A 7,691-nucleotide genomic window follows, 5' to 3' on the forward strand; every position below is an offset into this window, starting at 1 on the left:
AAATGCTCTGGGTCTGAAGTTAGGCAGCGCTGAATCGGCGATTCGTCCTTTTATTTTACATTTTCCTAGAGAGTTGTCAGACGTCAAGATCGTCGAGCGCCGTGCGATTAGCTCTGTCCCATCGGTTTCCATTCATTAAAGAGTCAATAGATACAACAGACACATACCTAACAAAACCTGCGTGCTCTGAAAAGGATGACCATGTAGTCAAAAGAACAATTTAAACGTCTACAATTGTGTTTCTTTCTATACCTTAGCAGCAGATATCCATATTCTGTCAGAACCGATGGGATCATTGATACATACACGGAAACCAGAAAAAACTCACAGTTCAAGAGTGTCTCTGGTAAGCATCTGTGAAATAATGTATATGTAAATACTAGATGTGTATGTGTCTCAATATGCACGTGTGTGGTGTCTATACACATAGTAAGAGCCCTTGTATGGGGGACCTACAGCACTGGCGTGTTTTCCCCCCAATTCTATAAATTAATATATGTTCTTACATAGATGAAGTAAGAACACTTACGTATATCATAAGCCTAGTACTCTTATTTGTGCAAAGTAGAAAATGCTGGCAATATAATGTCAGTCTACAGAATGTGAATACTACTTAGAAGCGTTTTACTTACTTAATTAGCCTCTTTAGATGCATAACTATTAATGCAATCCGTAGAAAAATTCATTGGGACTGTATTTTGTGGTATGTAAATTGGTACTAACGTATGCAATTCACAAACCTATGGCAGGAGAACTATGCCTTCACTTATCACTTCTGTGGTTGCCTCAACCAACTGTGAAGAGATCTCTGCACAAGTAGTAATATGTTTGTGTAGTGAATGTGGCAGGGAAAGGGGGATGGCTAAAAAATACTGAATTCTTAAGTGAAAAGAGTTTAGGGAAATTTTATGTGTGGTTAGAAAAGGATATGCTATTACAAAACATATGCCCATGAGAGAGTCAAACAATTGAAATTTACAAAAATGCACTTGTGAAAAGGTGTAAAAACAGTAAACAGTATATGTATTTCAGTGCAGCACTGGAATAAGTTGAGCACCACACATGGCCAAACAGTGGAACTTCAATCAGTGGAAGCAGAGAATTAAAATAACAGCCCACAAAAATATTAAATTAAATTAAATTATTTTGACATTTAAAATTATATATGTGGGTAATCTCCACATATATATATGTCCATAGGACAAGATGTTTTTGGTTTTGCCAATAACTTTGGTGCAGTTTGACAAATCTTCACAATATTTTTTAAAACTATTATGACAGTTGGTTCATATGCTTAAAACGTTTGACAGTTTCAAAAGCCAAGGGTTGTGCATGGCACAAGGTTTAGTGCCTATAGGCAGTTGGCTGCAGGCCATGTGGTTACCCCCCGCTGGTGGTTGGATTAACGTAAGGTAAATAAAATTACTTAACATTAAAAAACATAGAAATTCACTGAAGAAACAAACGTTAAAGGGACGTTATAGTTAAGAAATAGAATTTTAAAAAACATACAAATTCACTCAAAATTACAACGGCTACAAGGTCGTTATAGATATGTTCACATTTTCCTCGCAAAAAACCTTAGAAATTCTGATTTCACCCCCCCACTTCATTGTGAACAATAAAACATGTTGTTGAAGCAGGGGAACACAAGAGATGCCTAAGGAAGGAATTCTCCTCACCTTGTGAGGACTACAAGACATATGACTCCACATGCCTCCACTGTACATAGCAGCTGACAACACTCTAGCCTCATAGATGTTAACCATATCCCTGCTAGGGTGACTATCATGTTTATGGGAGGACCTGAAAACTCCCTCACACACTCTACTCATTTTGGTTTGAGCAGTTTTGTATATGTTGGGACCATGAACCATTGTTAGAAAAAAGAATGTCCAAATAACAGATTAAATTGACCCTCACAATAGGAATGCCCTTAATAAAGAATGTTTTACACTTCTGGATTTTTTCTCACAAGCCATCGTAAATGTTTTGATTTTATTAATCTCTAATTTTATGGCCTCCATAAAATGAGCAAAAGGTGTCCATCAGCCTCTGCAGGCCAACAGCAGTTCTAGACATTAGGACTGTGTCCTTAGCTTTTGAAAAGCACGGGAACTGAGAGACCAACAACTACAGGTTCATCGGTCTGCAGAGTCTGCCGGGCACCCTAAACACCATTTATAACAAGCATTTGCAATGCAACGGGTCTTGTATTTCTCCGAGTTAGAGCTATTAGCAGTTGTAAACTCCCAACCAGACTTTCCTTGCCTCATTAAATGGAAAAAAAACAAGCGCGATCGCGCTGCTAAACAAACGAGATCGCGCTGCGAAAAAAGAGAAAAAGTAGTCCACAAACCGGACGGAAAACAGCAAGCCTCATTTGTTTTTAGTACTTGGTCACTGCGCTCGAGAAGGACTAACCACTGGAAAAGGCATGACGTATGCATGCCTTCCACTAATGAAAGCATGCAGATTTTAAAAGGCAAGACACTGAAATGACATGGGCAGGGCTCAGAGCCCTTTTCTAACTACTACAGCATCTCGCAAGCGATCACATGAGCAAGCGCATGCTACACAGGTTCGACCCTAAAAATGGAGAAGAGTAATGGGGCAAGGACCTAGCCCTGCCTAACTTCCTTCTTGATTTTGAGCAGTGGAGAACATTCCCCATTGGGGTCATAATAGACTTTGGCAGGTAAGTTCTCATACAGCCAAGACAAGAAAAAAACAATATTTTGGGGGGCCCTAAGTGAGAGTAATGTGTGCACAGGATCAAATGGTCCACCTGGTTGAAGGCTCTCCTAAGATCAGCAAAGCACAAGTGGACAGAACCTGACTTAGCCTTAGAATATTTACCAATAAGCAGGTCTAAATGAACACACTGCTCCACTGTCCCCATCCCCCTCCTGAACCCATACTGGGCCTCCCAAAAAGTGGAATTATCGGTAGCCCACTGCTCCAATCTCTGCAAAATAACCCTACCCAACAACTTCGCAGAGCAGTCAAGAAGGAAGATGGGGCAGTAGCACTTCAGGTCAGATCTATTCTTCTTCTTGAAAATGAGCATTATAAAGAAATAAGCCCAACTGGAAGGTATTATGCCCTCAGCCCCATGTTGTAAAGTCCCCTTTTTGGATGGTCAACCCCCCCCCACACCTTTGGCTGCTGGATGCCGTTGCTTTTGACCTGTCCCCAGTACCAGTGCTCTATCCCTTAATTTGTACTGAAATTTTGCAAACCCAATTGGCAAGGACTTTACCACCCCTGTAAGGCCTTGGTAAATGGTACCTGCGGAACACAAGGCAGGGATGGTGAAGGGGTCATGAGGGCTGCAGCACTGATTGTGCCACCCTGTGTGACCCAAGTAAAAACAAAGCCTGCAGGGTTGTCTGTGGTAACTAAGCAGTGCCTTGTTTGTTGTGGGTACTGTTTCCATGGGAATGTGTATCTTTGTGACAATGGATTCTGAGAATGATGAGGTTGCGTCAAGAAAGTACGGCGTGAGGAGAAATGTCAGTGGGAAGAAGGAGATGGATTTGCTGGCTGGGATAGGACTTTGATTTATGGACTTGCTGATGCAGATGTTTTAATTAAAATTATTAATGAGTGTTATGCATTTTTGATTAACAAGAAAATGATATAAATAATTAATCTATAAAAATTAATGTGCACGTTTGAAAATGTGCTCACGAAGAGTGGCTACCAAGATTCATGAATTATATTAAAAATGACAAAAAATTATGTGAAATGTTGGAAATGCGTCACAATAATGTAGTAATATGTTATATTGGGATGCATAACGTATGTTTTACATTATATTGTAGAGCTAACTTAGCCGAAGTTGTGGCCTAGTTTTGCCAGGCCTCATGCAGAAGCTGAATAATCAAGCAATGTAGAGAAGCTAATGTGCTGAACTGACCCTGAACTACTCTTTGTTAATAAAGTCTGCTTAGCTAGAGTTTTCTGCAATGAACCGACGAACAGGAGATGAGGGAATCAAACTTGCAACATAGACGTGTAGAGCAGACAAGATGTACTTTCCCAGGACTTGAACCATAGAGACACCGACTAGAAAAGAAGATGCAACATTTTCGATACCTGATGAGCCGGATGATGAGAACATCATACCGTGAACCAATCAACAACCTGAGAATGGCATAATATTAGAATTCATAGATTTGTAAAATTAAAATTATTGGTTAGGGTAATAACTGGTGATCAACTGACCAATTAGAATTTGGGGGATGGTTTGGGTGACTTTGATATAATGATGTGACAGAAGGGGAGAGCTAAGATGTTAGATGTTAGGTGCAGATGTCTGAAGAGACAGACCTTATTCCGAAATTGATGCAATTCGAGACCTGTCATTGGGCTCAAGCTCCTGGGAGCCTGATGCATTGCTGATCGATTGTTGACCTGAAGATGAAGACTGACTTGTTGCTGAACCATTCCGTGGATAGGTAGCTATGACAATGTGACTGATTAACTTTGTGCCTTTTCTTTCTAGGTCCAACTGCGCTGTCTAAATAGTTTTCTCTTAGCTAGATGTTTTTTCCAAAATTCATGTTATAAACTGTTTTTGCATGAAGTCCCACATGCTAATGCTAATTTGGGTTAGGTAAGGGTCCTATGCTAGGTTGTTGACACATACATAGACAAATGATTGACGGACTGATTTGCTGAACTCTGCTACTGATGTTGTTATATTCATCTTTGCTGTCTTATGCTGAAGCATTAGAATGTATGTTTTTTCAAGTTCTGATTAGATTATGTTATTGGTGGTCACTAATTAATTAATTTTGAATTGATTGAATAAAGTTTGAATTAACTTCATGAATTAGTATTGTAACTAAGAGGGAATATAAATTGCTAAAACGTATTATGGAGTTGTGGTTATTCATCAAATGTTGACACTATTAACTGATGATTAATGTTTCTCTGAAGAGGTTATTGATTTTTATTGATTAATAGTGAACATTGCTTATTACATGACTAGGATACTCCATGTGAATCAAAAGGTTCATTGGCCTATACGTGTCCCCTTGTAAGTTTACTTACTAAGGACCAGGCGAGCCAGCAGACTGAATAAATAAACAAGATTTCTAATTCAACTTGTCAGACTCTTGGTGTGATGAGCTAGCCACTGTTTACTGCCGTAAAACCGCACTTCATATTTGGCGACGAGTGACGTGCTGGCGGCATCGTGATTCCCAGCAAAAGCCATAACATCATAAGTCAATAAATTTTCAGCAGGCTGAGCGAGCAGAGAGAGTGGTCTGAGGAGGTATTCGAGGAGCGATATATCGATTCATTTGGGGGGAGCGGTGTATCAATTTATGTGGTATAAATGACCTTAACCGGAATTCATCGCACAACGAGCCTCGTACAAGAAACGGCTTTCGCAGGAGAACACCTTGGCAACAGCTTCTGCAGGAGACCACCGTGGAGACGAGTGCACGTTTGACAAGTGTTTCCTTGACAATGGCAAGCAACACTGGAGGCGACTGTGCATTTGATAAGAAGAACAACCCTTGGAGATGGCTGCATGTTTGACAAGAGGAAAGATCTTAGTGCATGACCGGTTTCCTTGACAACAGTGACGACAGCAAGCAACACTCAATTCCCTCACTGAAGAGCTTCAAAGAAGGCGTTTGTATTTTTTTCATTTGTGTTGAGACTCAGCAGCATCATTTGTTCCAGTGCGTCTCATGCAGTGATACACACACTGAAAGGAGAATATAAACAACATTTTACAATCATTTCGAATGACAGCAAAGTCTCTGGTGGACAGCTTGTTTTCATGACGATGGTAAGCCGACTTGTGTGACCCTACTCGCTTCGGTGTCTCAAGCATTGTTGTGCAATTAAAATATTGGTGCCATTCACTTCAAGACGGTGAGACGACTTGTGTGACCCTACTCGCTTCGGTGTCTCATGCCTTATTGCACAGTTAAAATATTGGTGCCATTCACTTCAACTATTTGAGTTCACAAGTAACTTCAACTTTGTAATTTCATTTGATCTTGAAACACTCCTTTTAGGTTTTTCTTACTTATGGCGGAATAACATCAAAGGGAACAATATAAAGAATTATAGGTTGTGGGTCATTTGTGTAATTAATTGTTGTGAAAAATGCAGAATGTTCCTGCTGCCCCATTTGTTTAGTATCTCCTGGTGATCTTTCAATACTTTAGCAGAAGTGGAAAAAAGTTTTCAACAATTATGCCAGGGTATGTGTAACTTCACTTATTGCAGAAAGGAAAATGTCTCTTTTAATGCACTGTTTAGGTAGAGAGGGACAGGAAGTATTTGAAAATTTACCAGATTTATCAGATGGTGATGTGGCAGGACTCAAAAACTTGATCTGCATTATTTGCGAAAGTGAGCACAGTGCTTGAACGTTATCAGTTTGGGAAAAGAATGCAACGCCAAGGCGAGTCAACAGAACAATATATAACTGAGTTACGAAGACTAGCTTCGACTTGCATGTTTGAAAAGTGTGTTGAAGTTCTCCATAGTGACAACTCAGGTACAGACAAAACTGGAAAACAAGAGGGTGTTGTTGTTAAGAGAGTACAGAGTAATGCAATTGTGAACAATGATACAAAATGTAGTGGAAGTATGAAATCAAGGATTTTTTTTTACAGGAAAGTGTTTCAGGTGAGGGAATGTTAGTCATATGACCAATAATAAAGGATGCCCCACCTGGAAAGTTTTTTGTAAAAATTGTGGGAAAACGGGTCACCTTGCAAGGTGTTGCAGAACAAAAAATGATGCTAAGAAAGTAAGAGAAGTTGTATGTGAAGATGGGTCAATGGATGTGGAGTCAGTATGTGAAGTTCAGATTTTACCGGCAAAGTGTGGGTCTTTCAGTGGTCCGATGGAAACAATTTTTTTTAATGAGGAGTCAGTAAAAATCTTATTTGATTCCGGAACAAAAATTACATTATTACCAAAGTCATTTTATGATCAACAATTGAAAGGGAAAGTCAAGTTATTGAAACCAGATGTGAAACCTAAAGGATATGGTGGAGAACCAATTAAATTACTAGGTTACTTTTGGGGAAGCATAGAGTTTAAAGATCTTTTTATACCAGCGAAAATATACATTTCTGTGAAGTGAGACTCATTAATCAGTTGGTTCCATCAACATGATTTACATGTCTATCTAGATCCAAATGAAGATCCACCAGTTAGACTCAAAGATATTCCCAAGATTGAATACGTGGCTGAGGATGCAAGTAGATGGGTAAATAATTTTCCAGAGGTATTTAGTAGGAAGTTGGGCTGTCTCAAGAATTATGTGCATGAGATCAAACTCAGGTAGGGCCTGATGCCCTACCTAAGAAAGCAAAATTGAGAAGTGTCCCATTAATGGTAGAGGATAAAATGAAAGAAGAGATTAAATAAACTAATTATGCATGGAATTATTCAGGAAGTAGAAGCATCAGAATGGGTAGCGCCGGTTGTGATGGCAAGGAAAGCTAATGGAGAGGCCTGACTATGTGTCGACCTCAGGGAGCTAAATAAGTCAGTCATTGTGGACCATTATCCTCTTCCAAATGTTAATGAGCTGTTGTGCTCTCTTAATGAAGCAAAACATTTCTCAACACTTAATTTAACCTCATCATACCATCAGATAAATTTACACAGTTTATCTCAAGAACTCACCACCTTCATAATACCGT

Source organism: Pleurodeles waltl, chromosome 4_1, assembly GCF_031143425.1.
Source record: "Pleurodeles waltl isolate 20211129_DDA chromosome 4_1, aPleWal1.hap1.20221129, whole genome shotgun sequence".
In the NCBI taxonomy this organism is placed as follows: domain Eukaryota; kingdom Metazoa; phylum Chordata; class Amphibia; order Caudata; family Salamandridae; genus Pleurodeles; species Pleurodeles waltl.